Below are 20,542 nucleotides of genomic sequence, written 5' to 3'. Positions count from 1 at the left end.
CATCCAATAAGAGACCGAGTAGAAGTGACAGTTCTGTCAGTCGAATATGAGACTTTTAATGGCAGGGTTGTGAGTTTGAGTGCCATTCTGTTTTTCCCTTTTGTAAGGCTTCATGAGCAGAGAGTACAGGGAGTGTTTGAAATGAGCAAGTCTCGCTTTGATTCAGGACTCTTACCTCTCAGCAGCATCTCACTATGAAAGATTGAATTTGATCTCATTTCATTCTCAGCTCGGTGTCTGTGCGGCTCAGTGGCACTTCTGGCTGTCTCCCGCTTCACAATCCATCACTACTGAGAAAGCAATGGGGAATATTACTCACATGTTGTGTTCTTTAATTTTTTGGAAAACTTCAATGTATGTATTTTCTTCCAAAACAAGGACACCAAGCCGTTGCTAATGCAGGGCTGAAATAGCTCAGTTGGGAGAGTGTTAGATCGGAGATCTAAAGGTCCCTGGTTCACTCCCGGGTTTTAGCAATTTTGCTTCCTTATGCGTCCCTTGCCTTGGTTCTGATTTTCCAGTTGCACAATTTACTTTGAGATTATTTCCCAAGCCCCATTGGATTGAATTTGAGAAACAACACAGAGTCATTTACAACACAGAAGGTGGTCATTTGGCCTATCACGTCCATGCTGGCTCTCCCCGGAGCAATCTAGTCAGTTCCACTCACCAGCTCGATCCCTTTCCTCCTGCAAGTTTCTTTCCTTCAAGTATCCATCCAATTTCCTTTTCAAATCATTGATTGTCTCTGCTTCCACCACACTCGTGGGCCAAGACATTACCACACACAACATAAAAAATTCCACCTCATCAAGGATGGGAAATACTTACATGTTCTATATTTGCTTATTCTCTATTTCTATGAGAATAGACTGGCAGTCAACATGAAAGGAAACCCAAAAATCTTCGTGCAGCATGTAAATGATAAGTGGGTAGTAAGAGGTTGAGTCGCGCCTATTAGGGACAAAAAGGATAATATAAGCTTAGAGGTGCAGGGCAATGTTAATCTACTTAATGAGTACTTTGCATCAGTGATCACTAAGGAAGTGGATTTTGACAAAATATCAGTTGAAGTGAAGAAAGTAGAGTCAATGGAGAGGGTACAAATTGAGAGAGGGAGGTACTAAAAAGGCTGGCTGTGCTTAGGGAAGATAAATCACCTGGTCCGGATGGCTCACATCCCAGGTTGCGAAAGGAAATGCGGATGCAGATAACGGAAGGGCTTGCTATAATCTTCCAATCTTCCCTGGATACAGGGGAGGTGCCAGAGGATTAAACAGTGGCAAATGCGACACCCTTATTCAAGAAAGGGTGTAAGGACAGTCCGGGTAACTACAGGCTAGTTAGATTAACAGCAGCGGTGGGTAAGGTTTTAGAAAGAATAATCAGGGTATAAAATCAACAGTCACTTGGAGAGGTTCGAGTTAATTAAGGAGAGTGAGCATGGATTTATAAATGGGAGTTCATGCTTGACTAATCTAACTGCATTTTTTGATGAACTAACAGAGCAGCTTGATGAAGGGAATGCAGTGGATGTTGTTTGTATGGATTTTAAGGAAGCGTTTGACAAGGTACCACATAAAAGGGCGGTTAACAAAATTGAGGTTCGTGGGACAGGAGGGTCAGTGTCCAATTGGATAGAAAATTGGTTTAAGGACAGAAAACAGCGAGTCTTATTAAATGGTTCTTTGTCAGACTGGAGGATAGTTGACAGTGGTGTTCCCCAAGGGTCAGTGCTAGAACCACTGTTTTTTTTGCTCAAGGTAAGTGACTTGGATCTTGGAATACAGAGTAGAATCTCAAAATATGCCGATGACACCAAACCTGGAGGAGCGGCAAACAGTGAAGATGATATGAACTGCCTGCAACAGGACAGTGATAGGCTAGCAGAATGGGCAGACAGGTGGCAGATGGAATTTAAAAGTGACAAGTGTGAGGTAATGTATTTTGGCATAAGGAATAGGGAGAGGCAATATATACTTAATGGCACAGTTCTAAAGAGTGTTCTGGAATAGAGGGACTTGGGGTTCATGTGCATCAATCTTTGAAGGAGGCAAGTCATATTGCGAGAGTGGTTCGCAAAGCATATGGGATCTTGGGCTTTATAAATAGAGGCATTGAGTACAAAAGCAGGGAAGTTATGCTGAACCATTATAAAACTCTGGTTAGGCCCCAATTGGAGTGTGGCTTCCAGTTCTGCTCAGCAGACTTTAGAAAGAATGTGAGGGTCCTTGAGAGGACGCAGAGGCGATTTACCAGAATGGATCCAGGGATGGGGGATTTTAGTTACAAGGTTAGGTTGGAAAAGCTAGGATTATTCTGCCTTTCTCAAAGGAGATTGAGTGGAGAATTGATAGAGGTGTATAACACCTCTAGAGAACAGGCCATCCTGGACTGGGTATTGTGTAATGAGAAAGGATTAGTTAACAATCTTGTTGTGTGGGGGCCCTTGGGGAAGTGCGCCCATAATATGATAAAATTCTTCATTAAGATGGAGAGTGAGAGAGTTGATTCCGAGACTCGGGTCTTGAATCTAAACAAAGAGAACGATGAAGGTATGAGGCGGGAGTTGGCTATGATAGATTGGGGAACGTTACTTATAGGGTTGACAGTGGACAGGCAATGGCTAGCATTTAAAGAGCGCATGGATGAATTACAACAATTGTTCATTCCTGTCTGTGCAAAAGTAAAACAGGAAGGGTGGCTCAACTGTGGCTTACAAAAGAAATTAAGGAAAGTATTAGATCCAAGGAGGAGAAATATCAAATGGCCAGAACAAGCAGCAAACCTGAAGATTGTGAGCAGTTTGGAATTTAGCAGAGGAGGACAAAAGGATTGATTAAGAAGGGGGAAATAGAGTATGAGAGTAAGCTAGCAGAGAACATAAAAACTGACTGTAAAAGCTTCTATAGATATGTGTAGAGAAAAAGATTAGTGAAGACAAATGTGGGCCCCTTACAGTCAGAAACGGGGGAATTTATAATGGGGAACAAAGAAATGGCAGACCAATTAAATACATACTTTGGATCTGTCTTCACAAAGGAGGATACAAATTATCTCCCAGAAATGTTGGGGAACATAGGGCCTAGTGAGAAGGAGGAACTGTGTGAAATCAGTATTAGTAGGGAATGTTTGGGAAATTGATGGGATTGAAGGCCGATAAATCTCCAGGGCCTGATAATCTACATCCCAGAGTACTTAAATAGCAGATGCATTTCTGGTCTTTTTTCAAAATTCTATCGACTCTGGAACAGTTCCAATGGATTGGACGGGAGTTAATGTAACTCCACTATTTAAAAAAAGAGGCAGAAAGAAAACAGCGAATTATATACCGGTTACCCTGACATCCGTCGTGGGGAAAATGCTGGAGTCCATTATAAAAGATGTAATAGCAGAGTGCAATAATAACTCGTCTCCACTCCTAGTATTTCTAAATCCCACACATTCACTATAATGTGAACAATTATTTCCTGTTGTGTCTCTCTCAGATTTGTAAACTTCACTGTATTGGAGTGAGGTGACATCTACTGGCGGGAAGCAAGAACTGCAATCAAGCAGCAGAAACTCCACAGTCTGTCAGGGTTAAAGAAACATTGCAATGTGAGGAGACAGCGAAGTGGTTTGATTGGGTAGATGGAGACATGATTCCACTTGTGGTGGTGTCTGAAGCAAAGGCCAGAAATACAAAATTGTCATTAATAAAAGAAATGAGGAATTCATGAAAAATGTAGCAACGTAGTGAATGGTTAGAATGTGGATAGAATAGAAAGTGAGATTGGATGGACAGAAGCAGTCTGAAAGGATGGCTGAAACAAAAAGCGAGTGCCCTGAAACGTTAACTGTGTTTCTCACAGCACAGATGCTGCCAGAGCTGCTGAACATTTCCAGCACTTTCTGTTTTTATTTCAGCATTTGCAGGATGTTGCTTTGATCTGAAAAAAATGGATGATTGGCTGGGGGGTTCCAGTGAAATTCCACAGCAGCTAATAAAGCCTGACCTGTCAGTGGCTCGTTGGTCTAGGGGTATGATTCTCGCTTTGGGAGTATGGTTAATTAACATGCGAGAGATCCCAGGTTCAAGTCCCGGACGAGCCCTGGTCTGCTGGCATTTTTAGAATAAGGTTATCTATTGGTTTCAGCCTTGCAGAAGGTGGAATTGACTTCCACACGGAGCTGGCTTGAGGACCAGACAACTGGATTCAAAGAGGTTGTCGACAAAATTGTAATTAACTAAATGGACAGATAGCCAAGTGGGAACATCAAGTTGTTGCTGCAATTGTGACCTGACTCCAAAAACAACAGGACTGGGTTCTGGACTGGAATGGAATGGAATTCTTCAGTGTTTCTGTTGTTTGGCTTGCATTGACTCATCGATTTTCTTGTTTTTCACTTTGTCGATGCCTTTGAATAATTGTGGATCCTTCTTCAGGGTGTCTTCTTTCACCAGGTAGTTCTGACCTCTGATGATGTTGATTGTAATCAGCTTCAATTCGCTGATAGTTTTGGAAGTGAGCAGATTTCCTTTGCTTGAGTCGACAACATGGAACTCAGTCTGACATGTGGACCCATGGGAGGATTTGAATGCCACCCCTGCGTTGGAGTTGCATCCATCCAATAAGAGACCGAGTAGAAGTGACAGTTCTGTCAGTCGAATATGAGACTTTTAATGGCAGGGTTGTGAGTTTGAGTGCCATTCTGTTTTTCCCTTTTGTAAGGCTTCATGAGCAGAGAGTACAGGGAGTGTTTGAAATGAGCAAGTCTCGCTTTGATTCAGGACTCTTACCTCTCAGCAGCATCTCACTATGAAAGATTGAATTTGATCTCATTTCATTCTCAGCTCGGGGTCTGTGCGGCTCAGTGGCACTTCTGGCTGTCTCCCGCTTCACAATCCATCACTACTGAGAAAGCAATGGGGAATATTACTCACATGTTGTGTTCTTTAATTTTTTGGAAAACTTCAATGTATGTATTTTCTTCCAAAACAAGGACACCAAGCCGCTGTTAATGCAGGGCTGAAAAAGCTCAGTTGGGAGAGTGTTAGATCGGAGATCTAAAGGTCCCTGGTTCACTCCCGGGTTTTAGCAATTTTGCTTCCTTATGCGTCCCTTGCCTTGGTTCTGATTTTCCAGTTGCACAATTTACTTTGAGATTATTTCCCAAGCCCCATTGGATTGAATTTGAGAAACAACACAGAGTCATTTACAACACAGAAGGTGGTCATTTGGCCTATCACGTCCATGCTGGCTCTTCCCGGAGCAATCTAGTCAGTTCCACTCACCAGCTCGATCCCTTTCCTCCTGCAAGTTTCTTTCCTTCAAGTATCCATCCAATTTCCTTTTCAAATCATTGATTGTCTCTGCTTCCACCACACTCGTGGGCCAAGACATTACCACACACAACATAAAAAATTCCACCTCATCAAGGATGGGAAATACTTACATGTTCTATATTTGCTTATTCTCTATTTCTATGAGAATAGACTGGCAGTCAACATGAAAGGAAACCCAAAAATATTCGTGCAGCATGTAAATGATAAGTGGGTAGTAAGAGGTTGAGTCGCGCCTATTAGGGACAAAAAGGATAATATAAGCTTAGAGGTGCAGGGCAATGTTAATCTACTTAATGAGTACTTTGCATCAGTGATCACTAAGGAAGTGGATTTTGACAAAATATCAGTTGAAGTGAAGAAAGTAGAGTCAATGGAGAGGGTACAAATTGAGAGAGGGAGGTACTAAAAAGGCTGGCTGTGCTTAGGGAAGATAAATCACATGGTCCGGATGGCTCACATCCCAGGTTGCGAAAGGAAATGCGGATGCAGATAACGGAAGGGCTTGCTATAATCTTCCAATCTTCCCTGGATACAGGGGAGGTGCCAGAGGATTAAACAGTGGCAAATGCGACACCCTTATTCAAGAAAGGGTGTAAGGACAGTCCGGGTAACTACAGGCTAGTTAGATTAACAGCAGCGGTGAGTAAGGTTTTAGAAAGAATAATCAGGGTATAAAATCAACAGTCACTTGGAGAGGTTCGAGTTAATTAAGGAGAGTGAGCATGGATTTATAAATGGGAGTTCATGCTTGACTAATCTAACTGCATTTTTTGATGAACTAACAGAGCAGCTTGATGAAGGGAATGCAGTGGATGTTGTTTGTATGGATTTTAAGGAAGCGTTTGACAAGGTACCACATAAAAGGGCGGTTAACAAAATTGAGGTTCGTGGGACAGGAGGGTCAGTGTCCAATTGGATAGAAAATTGGTTTAAGGACAGAAAACAGCGAGTCTTATTAAATGGTTCTTTGTCAGACTGGAGGATAGTTGACAGTGGTGTTCCCCAAGGGTCAGTGCTGGAACCACTGTTTTTTTTGCTCAAGGTAAGTGACTTGGATCTTGGAATACAGAGTAGAATCTCAAAATATGCCGATGACACCAAACCTGGAGGAGCGGCAAACAGTGAAGATGATATGAACTGCCTGCAACAGGACAGTGATAGGCTAGCAGAATGGGCAGACAGGTGGCAGATGGAATTTAATAGTGACAAGTGTGAGGTGATGTATTTTGGCATAAGGAATAGGGAGAGGCAATATATACTTAATGGCACAGTTCTAAAGAGTGTTCTGGAATAGAGGGACTTGGGGTTCATGTGCATCAATCTTTGAAGGAGGCAAGTCATATTGCGAGAGTGGTTCGCAAAGCATATGGGATCTTGGGCTTTATAAATAGAGGCATTGAGTACAAAAGCAGGGAAGTTATGCTGAACCATTATAAAACTCTGGTTAGGCCCCAATTGGAGTGTGGCTTCCAGTTCTGCTCAGCAGACTTTAGAAAGAATGTGAGGGTCCTTGAGAGGACGCAGAGGCGATTTACCAGAATGGATCCAGGGATGGGGGATTTTAGTTACAAGGTTAGGTTGGAAAAGCTAGGATTATTCTGCCTTTCTCAAAGGAGATTGAGTGGAGAATTGATAGAGGTGTATAACACCTCTAGAGAACAGGCCATCCTGGACTGGGTATTGTGTAATGAGAAAGGATTAGTTAACAATCTTGTTGTGTGGGGGCCCTTGGGGAAGTGCGCCCATAATATGATAAAATTCTTCATTAAGATGGAGAGTGAGAGAGTTGATTCCGAGACTCGGGTCTTGAATCTAAACAAAGAGAACGATGAAGGTATGAGGCGGGAGTTGGCTATGATAGATTGGGGAACGTTACTTATAGGGTTGACAGTGGACAGGCAATGGCTAGCATTTAAAGAGCGCATGGATGAATTACAACAATTGTTCATTCCTGTCTGTGCAAAAGTAAAACAGGAAGGGTGGCTCAACTGTGGCTTACAAAAGAAATTAAGGAAAGTATTAGATCCAAGGAGGAGAAATATCAAATGGCCAGAACAAGCAGCAAACCTGAAGATTGTGAGCAGTTTGGAATTTAGCAGAGGAGGACAAAAGGATTGATTAAGAAGGGGGAAATAGAGTATGAGAGTAAGCTAGCAGAGAACATAAAAACTGACTGTAAAAGCTTCTATAGATATGTGTAGAGAAAAAGATTAGTGAAGACAAATGTGGGCCCCTTACAGTCAGAAACAGGGGAATTTATAATGGGGAACAAAGAAATGGCAGACCAATTAAATACATACTTTGGATCTGTCTTCACAAAGGAGGATACAAATTATCTCCCAGAAATGTTGGGGAACATAGGGCCTAGTGAGAAGGAGGAACTGTGTGAAATCAGTATTAGTAGGGAATGTTTGGGAAATTGATGGGATTGAAGGCCGATAAATCTCCAGGGCCTGATAATCTACATCCCAGAGTACTTAAATAGCAGATGCATTTCTGGTCTTTTTTCAAAATTCTATCGACTCTGGAACAGTTCCAATGGATTGGACGGGAGTTAATGTAACTCCACTATTTAAAAAAAGAGGCAGAAAGAAAACAGCGAATTATATACCGGTTACCCTGACATCCGTCGTGGGGAAAATGCTGGAGTCCATTATAAAAGATGTAATAGCAGAGTGCAATAATAACTCGTCTCCACTCCTAGTATTTCTAAATCCCACACATTCACTATAATGTGAACAATTATTTCCTGTTGTGTCTCTCTCAGATTTGTAAACTTCACTGTATTGGAGTGAGGTGACATCTACTGGCGGGAAGCAAGAACTGCAATTAAGCAGCAGAAACTCCACAGTCTGTCAGGGTTAAAGAAACATTGCAATGTGAGGAGACAGCGAAGTGGTTTGATTGGGTAGATGGAGACATGATTCCACTTGTGGTGGTGTCTGAAGCAAAGGCCAGAAATACAAAATTGTCATTAATAAAAGAAATGAGGAATTCATGAAAAATGTAGCAACGTAGTGAATGGTTAGAATGTGGATAGAATAGAAAGTGAGATTGGATGGACAGAAGCAGTCTGAAAGGATGGCTGAAACAAAAGGCGAGTGCCCTGAAACGTTAACTGTGTTTCTCACAGCACAGATGCTGCCAGAGCTGCTGGACATTTCCAGCACTTTCTGTTTTTATTTCAGCATTTGCAGGATGTTGCTTTGATCTGAAAAAAAATGGATGATTGGCTGGGGGGTTCCAGTGAAATTCCACAGCAGCTAATAAAACCTGACCTGTCAGTGGCTCGTTGGTCTAGGGGTATGATTCTCGCTTTGGGAGTATGGTTAATTAACATGCGAGAGATCCCGGGTTCAAGTCCTGGACGAGCCCTGGTCTGCTGGCATTTTTAGAATAAGGTTATCTATTGGTTTCAGCCTTGCAGAAGGTGGAATTGACTTCCATACGGAGCTGGCTTGAGGACCAGACAACTGGATTCAAAGAGGTTGTCGACAAAATTGTAATTAACTAAATGGACAGATAGCCAAGTGGGAACATAAAGTTGTTGCTGCAATTGTGACCTGACTCCAAAAACAACAGGACTGGGTTCTGGACTGGAATGGAATGGAATTCTTCAGTGTTTCTGTTGTTTGGCTTGCATTGACTCATCGATTTTCTTGTTTTTCACTTTGTCGATGCCTTTGAATAATTGTGGATCCTTCTTCAGGGTGTCTTCTTTCACCAGGTAGTTCTGACCTCTGATGATGTTGATCGTAATCAGCTTCAATTCGCTGATAGTTCTGGAACTGAGCAGATTTCCTTTGCTTGAGTCTACAACATGGAACTCAGTCTGACATGTGGACCCATGGGAGGATTTAAATGCCATCCCTGTGTTGGAGTTGGATCCATCCAATAAGAGACCGAGTAGAAGTGACAGTTCTGTCAGTCGAATATGAGACTTTTAATGGCAGGGTTGTGAGTTTGAGTGCCATTCTGTTTTTCACTTTTTTAAGGCTTCATGAGCAGAGAGTACAGGGAGTGTTTGAAATGAGCAAGTCTCGCTTTGATTCAGGACTCTTACCTCTCAGCAGCATCTCACTATGAAAGATTGAATTTGATCTCATTTCATTCTCAGCTCGGGGTCTGTGCGGCTCAGTGGCACTTCTGGCTGTCTCCCGCTTCACAATCCATCAGTACTGAGAAAGCAATGGGGAATATTACTCACATGTTGTGTTCTTTAATTTTTTGGAAAACTTGAATGTATGTATTTTCTTCCAAAACAAGGACACCAAGCCACTGTTAATGTAGGGTTGAAATAGCTCAGCTGGGAGAGCGTTAGACTGAAGATTTAAAGGTCCCTGGTTCAATCCCGGGTTTCAGCAATTTCGCTTCCTTATGCGTCCATTGCCTTGGTTCTGATTTTCCGGTTGCACAATTTACTTTGAAATTATTTACCAAGCACCAGTGGATTGAATTTGAGAAACAACACAGAGTCATTTACAGCACAGAAGGTGGTCATTTGGCCGATCACGTCCATGCTGGCTCTCCCCGGAGCAATCTAGTCAGTTCCACTCACCACCTCGATCCCTTTCCTCCTGCAAGTTTCTTTCCTTCAAGTATCCATCTAATTTCCTTTTCAAATAATTGATTGTCTCTGCTTCCACCACACTCGTGGGCCAAGACATTATCACCCACAACATAAAAAATTCCACCTCATCAAGGATGGGAAATACTTACATCTTCTATATTTGCTTATTCTCTATTTCTATGAGAATAGACTGACAGTCAACATGAAAGGAAACCCAAAAATCTTCGATCAGCATGTAAATGATAAGTGGGTAGTAAGAGGTTGAGTCGGGCATATTAGGGACAAAAAGGATAATATAAGCTTAGAGGTGCAGGGCAATGTTAATCTACTTAATGAGTACTTTGTATCAGTGATCACTAAGGAAGTGGAATTTGACAAAATATCAGTCGAAGTGAAGAGAGTAGAGTCAATGGAGAGGGTACAAATTGAGAGAGGGAGGTACTAAAAAGGCTGGCTGTGCTTAGGGTAGCTAAATCACCTGGTCTAGATGGCTGGCATCCCAGGTTGCGAAAGGAAATGCGGATGCAGATAATGGAAGAGTTTGCCATAATCTTCCAATCTTCCCTGGATACGGGGGAGGTGCCAGAGGATTAAACAGTGGCAAATGCGACGCCCTTATTCAAGAAAGGGTGTAAGGACAGTCCGGCTAACTACAGGCTAGTTAGATTAACAGCAGCGGTGGGTAAGGTTTTAGAAAGAATAATCAGGGTAAAAAATCAACAGTCACTTGGATAGGTTCGAGTTAATTGAGTAGCGTGAGCATGGATTTATAAATGGGAGTTCATGCTTGACTAATCTAACTGCATTTTTTGATGAACTAACAGAGCAGGTTGATGAAGGGAATGCAGTGGATGTTGTTTATATGGATTTTAAGGAAGCGTTTGACAAGGTACCACATAAAAAGGGGGTTTACAAAATTGAGGTTCGTGGTATAGGAGGGTCAGTGTCCAATTGGATAGAAAATTGGTTGAAGGACAGAAAACAGCGAGTCTTATGAAATGATTCTTTGTCAGACTGGAGGATAGTCGACAGTGGTGTTCCCCAAGGGTCAGTGCTAGAACCACTGCTTTTTTTGCTAAAGCTAAATGACTTGGATCTTGGAATATTGAGTAGAATCTCAAAATATCCCGATGACAACAAACTTGGAGGAGTGGCAAACAGTGAGGATGATATGAACTGCCTTCAACAGGACAATGATAGGCTAGCAGAATGGGCAGACAGGTGGCAGATGGAATTTAATAGTGACAAGTGTGAGGTGATGTATTTTGGCAAAAGGAATAGGGAGAGGCAATATTTACTTAATGGCACAGTTCTAAAGAGTGTGCTGGAATAGAGGGACTTGGAGTTCATGTGCATCAATCTTTGAAGGTGGCAAGACATATGGCGAGAGTGGTTAGCAAAGCATATGGGATCTTGGGCTTTATAAATAGAGGCATTGAGTACAAAGCAGGGAAGTTATGCTGAACCATTATAAAGCTCTGGTTAGGCCCCAGTTGGAGTGTTGCTTCCAGTTTTGCTTACCACACTTAAGAAAGAATGTGAGCGTCCTTGAGAGGATGCAGAGGTAATTCACCAGAATGGATCCAGGGATGGAGGATTTTAGTTACAAGGTTAGGTTGGAAAAGCTAGGGCTGTTCTGCCTGTGTCAAAGGAGAGTGAGGGGAGAATTGATGGATGTGTTTTCGGCTGTGACAGTTTTAAATAAGTTGGCAAGGAAACATTGTTCCCGTTAACTATTGGTACAAGGACTAGGGGACACAGATTAAAGGTTTTGGACAGGAGGTACAGGGGGAATGTGCGCAATAACTTTTTTACACTGATTGGTGATGATCTGTAACTCGCTGCCCACGAGGGCGTTGGAAATGGAGACAATCGAGGATTACAAAAGGAATTTGAATGGGCACTTGAAGGAAATAATTTTACAGGGCTATGGGGATCGAGCAGACAAGTAATAACTCGTCTCCACTCCTGGTATTTCTAAATCCAACACATTCACTATCATGGGAACAATTCTTTCCTGTTGTTTCTCTCTCAGATTTGTAAACTTCACTGCATTGGAGTGAAGTGACATCTACTGGCAAGAAACAAGAACTGCCGTGATGAGATCAGCCATGATTGTATTGAATGGCTGAGCAGGCTCGAGTGGCTGACTTGCCAACTCCGGCTCCTCGTTCTTATGTTCATCGAATCATACAGCACAGAAGGAGGCCATTCGGCCCCATTGTGCCTCTGCTGACTCTCTAACAAAAATATGCAATTAGTCCAACCCCCTGCCTATTTCCCCATAATCCTGGAGAATTTCACTTTGAAATATTTGTCCAATTCCTTTATGAAAGTTATAATTGAATCTGTTTCCACCACCCTGTCAGACAATTCATTCCAAATCCGAATCAGTTACTGGGTAAAAAGATCTCTCCTCACCTCCCCTTGACATTTTTGGCCGATTATTTTAAATCTGTGTCCTCTGGTTACTGACCCCCAGGACAGTGGAAACAGTTTCTCCCTCTCTACCCGATGAAAATCCTTCATGATTCTGAACATCTCTATTAAATCTTCCCTTAACCTTCTCTACTCTGAGGAGAACAATCCCAGCTTCACCAGCCTGTCCAGAGAACTGACACCCCTCATCTCTGGTATCATTCTAGTAAATCTCCTCTGAACTGTCTCAGAAGCTTTGATGTCCTTTCTAAAGCCTGGTGCCCAGAACTGGACACATTACTCGAGCTGAGATCGAGCCAGCGACGCCCACATCCCACGAACGAATAATAAAACACTCCCTAACCAGTCCCCAATTCTTAAGCATTTATCGACGCTCCCTGCCCAGTCCCCAAATCTTATTCATTTAGAAACGCTCCCTGCCCAGTCTCCAACTCGTATTCAATTTTACAAACTCCCTGCACAGTCCCCAGTTCTTATCCATTTACAGACGCTTCCTGACCAGTCCCCAATTCTTATCCATTTACAGACGCTCCCTGACCAGTACCCAAATTTTATTCATTTCGAGAAACTCCCTGCCCAGTCCCTAATTCTTACCCATCTACAGACGCTCCCTGACCAGTACCCAAATCTTATTCATTTAGAGACGCTCCCTGACCAGTACCCAAATTTTATTCATTTAGAGACGCTCCCTGCCCAGTCCCCAATTCTTATCCATTTCTCGACGCCGTTTCGGGAAGCCTCACTGGGAAAAGCCTCACCACCGCCATCTGCAGGGATACAGATGGGATTGTTCATGTTATTGTGGCCCTGAGGCCCTGCTCCAGCTGTGTGAGCCAACAAAGTCTTCTGGCACTTTGTGAATATTCCGCTCCAACTCCGAACCCGCAGCTCCAGCTGCTGACAGAGCTGTCTCTACTGCACCTGCGCGCCCCGCTCCTGTCACAGATCGGGCGGATTCTAGGCCGCTGAGCATTCTGGGTACCACACCTGTCATTAATGCTATTCTTTCAGCTGAAAGATTTTATTACGTACATTTCATGACCTGGAATCGTCGTGAGTGTTTTCTTTTGCACCTGTCAATGCCTGGGAGGATAGAGTCAGCTTCACTTTGTAGCCATGAGTTTCTGGTGTGAGAAAGTGATGTTTAACTCAGTATATTTCAGTTTTTGGTCTGTGACTGTGGGTATTATTCAGTACCTGTTTGTTTCTGCTATTGCTCTGTGAGTTTCACCACATATCTTTCAACAACTTGTATGTGAGCATCAGCTTTTGTCGAGATCTATCAGTTTCTGAGAAGTGAGAAAGGGTTTGATTCTATCCCTATCAGTTTCTGTTACATGCATGTGTCTTGAATCTGCACCTCCTCTGAGTGTGTCTTCGTCTCTGTACTTGTAGGTGAGTATGTGTTTTGCTTTGTATCTCTCAGTCTTTGAAGTGTGAGCCTGGGTTTGTACCTAATTTCCTTTGTACCTAGCAGTTGGGATATGAAAGAAAGAATTTTACACGTTACCTGCCAACTGCTGCAACGTGACTGTGGGTTTCACACTGTATCTGTCAATTTCTTGTCTGGTAATGCGAAGTTTACAGTGTACCTGTCACTTTCTAGTCCAGGACTGATTGGTTTTACTCTGTCCCTAGCATTCGCTGGTATGTTAGTGTGGGGTTTACATTGTACCTGTCAGTTTCTTGTATGTGAGTGTTGATTTCACTCTGAAAAGAATCATAGAGCATAGAATAGTTACAGAACAAAAGGAAGCCATTCAGCTCATTGTACTTGTGCTGCTTCTCTGCACGAGCAACTCAGCTCATGCCACAGACTCATGTATTCCATGAAAACATGCAATTTTTTTCACTTCAGATAATTATTTTATACCATTTTGAAAACCATGGTTGAATCAGCCTCCATCACACTCTCAAACAGTGCATATCAGATCTTAACCACTCGCTGTGCAAAATAAGTTTTTCCTCATGTTGCCTTTGGTTCTTTTGCCATTCACCTTAAATCGGTGTCCTCTGGTTACAGAGCCGTGAATAATATTCCCCATTGCTTTCTCAGCACTGATGGATTGTGAAGCAGGAGACAGCCAGAAGTCCCACTGAGCCGCACTGACCCCGAGCTGGGAATGAAATGAGATGAAGTTCAATCTTTCACAGCGAGATGCTGCAGAGAGATGAGTCCTGAATCAAAGTGAGACTTTCTCATACTTTTGCTGAATTTCATTTCAAACACTCCTTGTACTCTCTGCTAATGAAGCCTTAAAAAAGGGAAAAACAAAATGGCACTCAAACTCACCACCCTGAAAATAAAAGTTTAATGTTTGACTGACTGAACTGTCACTTCTACTCGCTCTCTTATTGGATGGATGCAACTGTATTCTTCAATGCAGGGGTGGCATTCAAATCCTCCCATGGGTCCACATGTCAGACTGAGTTCCATGTTGTAGACTCAAGCAAAGGAAATCTGTTCAGTTCCAAAACTATCAGCGAATTGAAGCTCATTACGATCATCATCATCAGAGGTCAGAACTACCTGGTGAAAGAAGACACTCTGAAGAAGGATCCACAATTATTCAAAGGCATCGACAAAGTGAAAAACAAGAAAATCGATGAGTCAATGCAAACCAAACAACAGAAACACTGAAGAATTCCATTCCATTCCAGTCCAGAACCCAGTCCTGTTGTTTTTGGAGTCAGGTCACAATTACTGCAACAACTTTATATTCCCACTTGGCTATCTGTACATTTAGTTAATCAAGCTCTTTGAATCCAGCTCTCTGGTCCTCAAGCAGGCTCCATATGGAAATCAATTCCGCCTTCTGCAAGGCTGAAACCAATCAATGACCTTAAACTAAAAATGCCAAAGAAGAAGGGCTTGTCTAGGATTTGAACCCAGGATCTCTCACACATTAATTAATCACTCACCCTAAGCAAGAATCAACATGCCACTGATATCAGAACTTCCTTTTAGCTCCTGTGGAATTTCACTGGCAGCCAAAGCCGATCATCCATTTTTTTTTCAGAGCAAAGCAACATCTTGCAAATTCTGAAATAAAAACAGAAAGTGTTGGAAATGTTCAGAAACTCTGGCAGCATCTGTGGAGAGAGAAACAGAGTTAACCTTTCAGGGCGTTTACCTTTTGTTTGAGCCATCCTTTCACACTGCTTCTGTCCACCCAATCTCACTTTCTATTCTGTCTAGGTTCCACCCACTCACTACCTAAATACATTTATCATGAATTCCTCATATCTTTTAATAATGACAATTTTATATTTCTGGCCTTTGCTTTGGACTCCACCACAAGTGGAATCATGTCTCCATCAACCCAATCAAACCCATTCACTATTTCCTCACATTGCAATGTTTCTTTCACCCTGACAGACGATGGAATTTCTGCTGCTTGATTGCAGTTCTTGCTTCCTGCCAGTAGATGTCACCTCACTCCAGTACAGTGAAGGTTACAAATCTGAGAGCACACAAGAAGTAATTGTTCACGTGACAGTGAACAGGTCCCTCTATTCCTGCACACTCTTTCGAACTGTGCCATTAAGTATATATTGCCTCTCCCTATTCCTTCTGCTAAAATGCATCACCTCACACTAGTCACTATTAAAATCCATCTGCACCTGTCTGCCCATTCTGCTAGCCTATCACTGTCTTGTTGCAGGTGGTTCATTTCATCCTCACTGTTTGCCACTTCTCCAAGTTTGGTGTTATCGGCATATTTTGAGATTCTACTCTATATTCCAAGATCCAAGTCATTTATCTGTCGCAAGTAAAAAGCAGTGGTTCCAGCAGTGACCCTTGGGGAACAGCACTGTCGACAACCTTCCAGTCTGAGAATGAACCATTTATTGCGACTTGCTGTTTTCTGTCCTTAAGCCAATTTTCTATCCAATTGGACACTGACCCTCCTATTCCATGAACCTCAATGTTGTTAATCACCCTTTTATGTGTCGCTTCTTAAAATCCACATAAACAACATCCACTGCATGCCCTTCATAAACCTTCTCTGTTCGTTCATCAAAAAATGCAGTTAGATTAGTCAAGCATGAACTCCCATTTATAAATCCATGCTCACTCTCCTTAATTAACTCGAACCTCTCCAAGTGACTGTTGATTTTTTCCCTGATTGTTCTTTCTAAAACCTTACCCACCACTGCTGTTAATCTAACTGGCCTGTAGTTAGCCGGACTGTGATTACACCCTTTCTTGAATAAGGGTGTCACATTTGCCACTGTTTAATCCTCTGACACCTTCCCCGTATCCAGGGAAGATTGGAAGATTATAGAAAGCCTTTCTGTTATCTGCATCCACATTTCCTTTCGCAATCTGGGATGAAAGCCATACGGACCAGGTAATTTATCTTCCTGAAGCATAACCAGCCTTTTCAGTACCTCCCTCTCTCAATTTGTACCCTCTCCATTGCCTCTACACTCTCCACTTCTACTGATATTTTGTGAAATTCCACTTCCTTAGTGATCATTGATACAAGGTACTCATTAACTAGATTAACATTGCCCTGCAGCTCTAAGTATATATTACCCTCTGTCCCTAATGGGGCCCACTTCACCGCTTACTACCTGCTTATTATTTAAAGACTGCTCAAAGATTTTTGGGTTCCCTTTCATGTTGACTGCCATTCTATTCTCGTAGAGATAGAGAATAAGCTAAATATAGAAGATATAAATATTTCCCATCCTTGGGTGAGGTGGAATTTTTTTATGCCGTGAGTGGTAATGACCTGACCCACGAGTGTGGTGGAAGTAGAGACAATCAATGATTTGAAATGGAAATTGGATGGATACTTGAAGCAAAGGAACTTGCAGGAGGAAAGGGATCGAGCAGGTGAGTGGAACTGAGTAGCTGGCTCCGATAATTGCTGCAGTCACTTCGATCCCCCTTAATTTTGTACAAGGTGACAATGTTTGTATCACGCATGTTTTGAGCCCTTGTTGAGCTGGACTATGGTGGGCTCACTGTCCAGTTCCTCCATGACAGGGAAGTCTGGAATGGCACTGAGAGCTACTTGAATGACAATGTTCTCCGTTATGTAGAGTTCAAGGTAATGCTCCACTCACCTTTCCATCTGCTTGTTAGGTTCAGTGATGATCACCCCTGTCTTTGTCTTCAAAAGGTGCTGATTTAGTTACTACTGGGCCCATTGCTTTCTTAATTCCTTCATACATCCCTCGAGCATCCCCGGATTCAGCAGCAGAGTTTTAACCAGTATTGATTGGTGCAGTGCTGAGCAGTCTGCAGAGACTTGTTTCTGGCAGCTCTGAGAGCATCTCGATGTTGTTTGCTGGGGACTTGTTTGTAGTTCATGTGGGCTCTCCTCTTAGTTGCAGTAACTGACTCCATTTCAGTCCAATAAGCCTCAAACCAGTCAGCATTCCTCCCATCTCTTTTCCTATACACAGTGAGTGCAGAGTTATTGATGGTGGCGTGCGGATGATTCCACTTTGACACTGCACTGAGGCCTTGAGCATTGTTGTCTTAAAGAGCCTGATCGAGGATGTTGAGGAACTCCTGGGTCATTGGTTCGGCAAGTGTTGATCAGAGGACGACCTTTCTTCATGGATGGATGAAGCTTCCTTGGCTGAAGCCTGACCTTGTTACACACCAGGGAGTGGTCAGTGTCACAGTCAGCGCTGTGATAGCTGTGAGTGATGAGGACACTGCTGAGGGTGGTATGTCTGGTGATGATAAGGTCTAGCTGGTGCCAGTGGCGTGATCTCGGATGTCTCCAGGACACCTTGTGGCACAGCTTGACCTGGAAGTAGCTGTTCATCACACAGAATCCATCTTGACAGCATAGCTCCAGCAACCTCTGTACATTTTCGTTCATCTTGCAAATCCCCTGGTGCTCTATGCACATTGGCAAAGCTGTGTAGTCAGTATCCAAGCTTGTGTTGAAGTCTCCTAGAAGGTACAGTCCCTCAGTGCTGGGAATTCTACTGATGGCAGTGTCAAGTGTCACATAGAATTGATCCTTGACATCTGGGGTGGAGGTGAGTGTCGGGACATAGATGCACATGAGATTAACTGGGCCCACGCTTGTTGACAAGTGAAGAGTAAGAAGTCTCTCTGAGCCTACTGTGGGTGGTTCACTCATCTCAAGTAGCGTGTTTTTTACTGTGAAACCCACTCCATGCTCACGAGTTGCCTCTTGGGCTTTCCCCTGCCAGAAGAAGGTGTAGTGTTTCTCTTTGAGGGATCCACTTTGAACGAGTCTAGTTTCTTGCAGCTCAGCAATGTCCACATTGAGCCTTGTGAGTTTCTTGTCGATCACAGCTGTCTTGTGTGTGTCATCAACCTGCAGAAGGTTGTCGGTAAGGCCAGGACACATGGTCCTCACATTCCAGCTTGTGATGCGAAGGACTGGTGTCTTCTTTGTTGAGTTTGTTTTTCTTGGTGCATAGATTATCGATCCGCCTGTTGAGAGATGACTCTCCAAGCTCCAAGCACTCATTGAAGCAAGCAGGTCGTGGCAGGACAGCACCTAACTGACTGGGGGCTGCCCAGCTTGGAGTGAATGGTAGCTATCCAATGAGACACTAAGAGCTCTCCCACTGTCCGAAGTAACCCCTGGCGCTCATACTCTGCACCAATTCAATGAGAGCTTATAATCAGTAACTGTTTATTCCCGGGTTGTGCTAATGTTTAACCAAGAAGCTGGAGTGTCCTCTCCAGGGCACAGGCCTGGGCAAATAGTATGGTGACCCTGAGAATCAGGACCCCCTCTCAGCATTGGTAGTATTGTCCAAAGGAAAGGAAATGCCAGTACTGTTTGTTAACAGCTCTGCTGTTGGAGTTGCTGGAAAACTGCCTGATAAGTAACAGGTAACTGCCTCCAGGACTCCACTCCGGATTTACTCTCCAGGTTTACTCCCTCAGCCTTCTTATTCATTTATTTCGAGATACAGTACTGAAACAGGCCCTTCCAGCCCACCGAGTCTGTGCCGACCATCAACCACCCATTTATACTAATCCTGCATTAATCCCGTATTCCTACCACATCCCCTCAATTCCCCTACCACCTACCTACACTAGGGGCAATTTACAATGGCCAATTTACCTATCAACCTGCAAGTCTTTGGCTGTGGGTGGAAACCGGAGCACCCGGCAGAAACCCAAGTGGTCACAGGGAGAACTTGTAAACTCTGCACAGGCAGTACCCAGAATCGAACGCGGATCACTGGAGGTGTGAGGCTGCGGTGCTAACCACTGCGCCACTGTGTCTTCTCGAGACACCCATCGAGAAGTGAGACTTTTTGCCCAGAGATGGGGCTCTGTTTCTTGGCATCAGGATGGAACCACACACCAGTGGGCCTGTATGACATGCACAAGGATATCACACACTGCCCCATCCCTGGTGCAGATCAGAGTCAGACACTGAACAGATTGCAACCCACAAGGACATCACAACCTTCCCGCTCTCTGGGACAGGTCAGTGTGACACACCAAACAAACAGCACCCCACAGGGACCTCATAAATGCCACGTCCCTGTGACAGATCAAGTTCAGACACTGCAAATATTGCAACCACAGGAACATCACAAATTGCCCCATCCCTCGGACAGCTCGGGGTCTGACATTGAACATATTGCAACAACAAGGACATTACTGTATAACTCCATCCATTCTGAAAAACAAGCATTCACCCTACTTTTTACCCTGCAGCCAATTTTGGATCCACACTGCCACTTCCCCTTTAATCCCATCTGCTTGTATTTTGTTAACAAGTCATAGAGAGATGCAAAACTGAAACAGGCCATCCGGCCCACTGAGTCTGTGCTGACCAACCACCACCCATTTATAGTAATCCTACACCATAATCCCATATTCCCTACCACATCCCCACCATTCTCTTACCTACACTAGGGACAATTTACAACAGCCAATTTACCTATTAACCTGCAGTCTTTGCTTGTGGGAGGAAACCGGAGCACCCAGCAGAAACACACACAGTCACAGGGAGAACTTGCAAACTCTGCACAGGCAGTACCCAGAACAGAACCTGGGTTGCGAGAGCTGTGAGGTTGCAGTGCCAACCACTGTGCCATTGTGCTGCCCCAAGTCTAGTTTATGGTACCTTTTCAAACACAATTTTGATGTCCAGACAAGCACCATTAACCTCACCACCCTGGTCAACTCTCTCTGAAACTTCATCAAATAAATTAATTCATTAATTATTTCAGAC

General features: G+C 43.4%; 3 non-coding genes across 3 annotated transcripts; all 3 read left to right on the top strand.

Annotated features, from left to right (window-relative positions):
* The first annotated feature begins 403 nt into the window (after positions 1-403).
* Positions 404-476, top strand: trnas-gga (transfer RNA serine (anticodon GGA)). The gene has a single exon. It is a non-coding gene; the product is annotated as a tRNA-Ser (tRNA).
* Positions 477-5,011: 4,535 nt separating this feature from the next.
* trnas-gga (transfer RNA serine (anticodon GGA)) lies at positions 5,012-5,084 on the top strand. Its single transcript has one exon. It is a non-coding gene; the product is annotated as a tRNA-Ser (tRNA).
* A 4,536-nt stretch (positions 5,085-9,620) lies between these two features.
* Positions 9,621-9,693, top strand: trnaf-gaa (transfer RNA phenylalanine (anticodon GAA)). The gene has a single exon. It is a non-coding gene; the product is annotated as a tRNA-Phe (tRNA).
* Positions 9,694-20,542: the final 10,849 nt, after the last annotated feature.

Source organism: Heterodontus francisci, unplaced genomic scaffold (genome assembly GCF_036365525.1).
Source record: "Heterodontus francisci isolate sHetFra1 unplaced genomic scaffold, sHetFra1.hap1 HAP1_SCAFFOLD_59, whole genome shotgun sequence".
Taxonomy (NCBI): Eukaryota; Metazoa; Chordata; class Chondrichthyes; order Heterodontiformes; family Heterodontidae; genus Heterodontus; species Heterodontus francisci.
The sequence above is the reverse complement of the archived record's forward strand: the minus strand, read 5'-3'. Positions and strand labels throughout refer to the sequence as shown.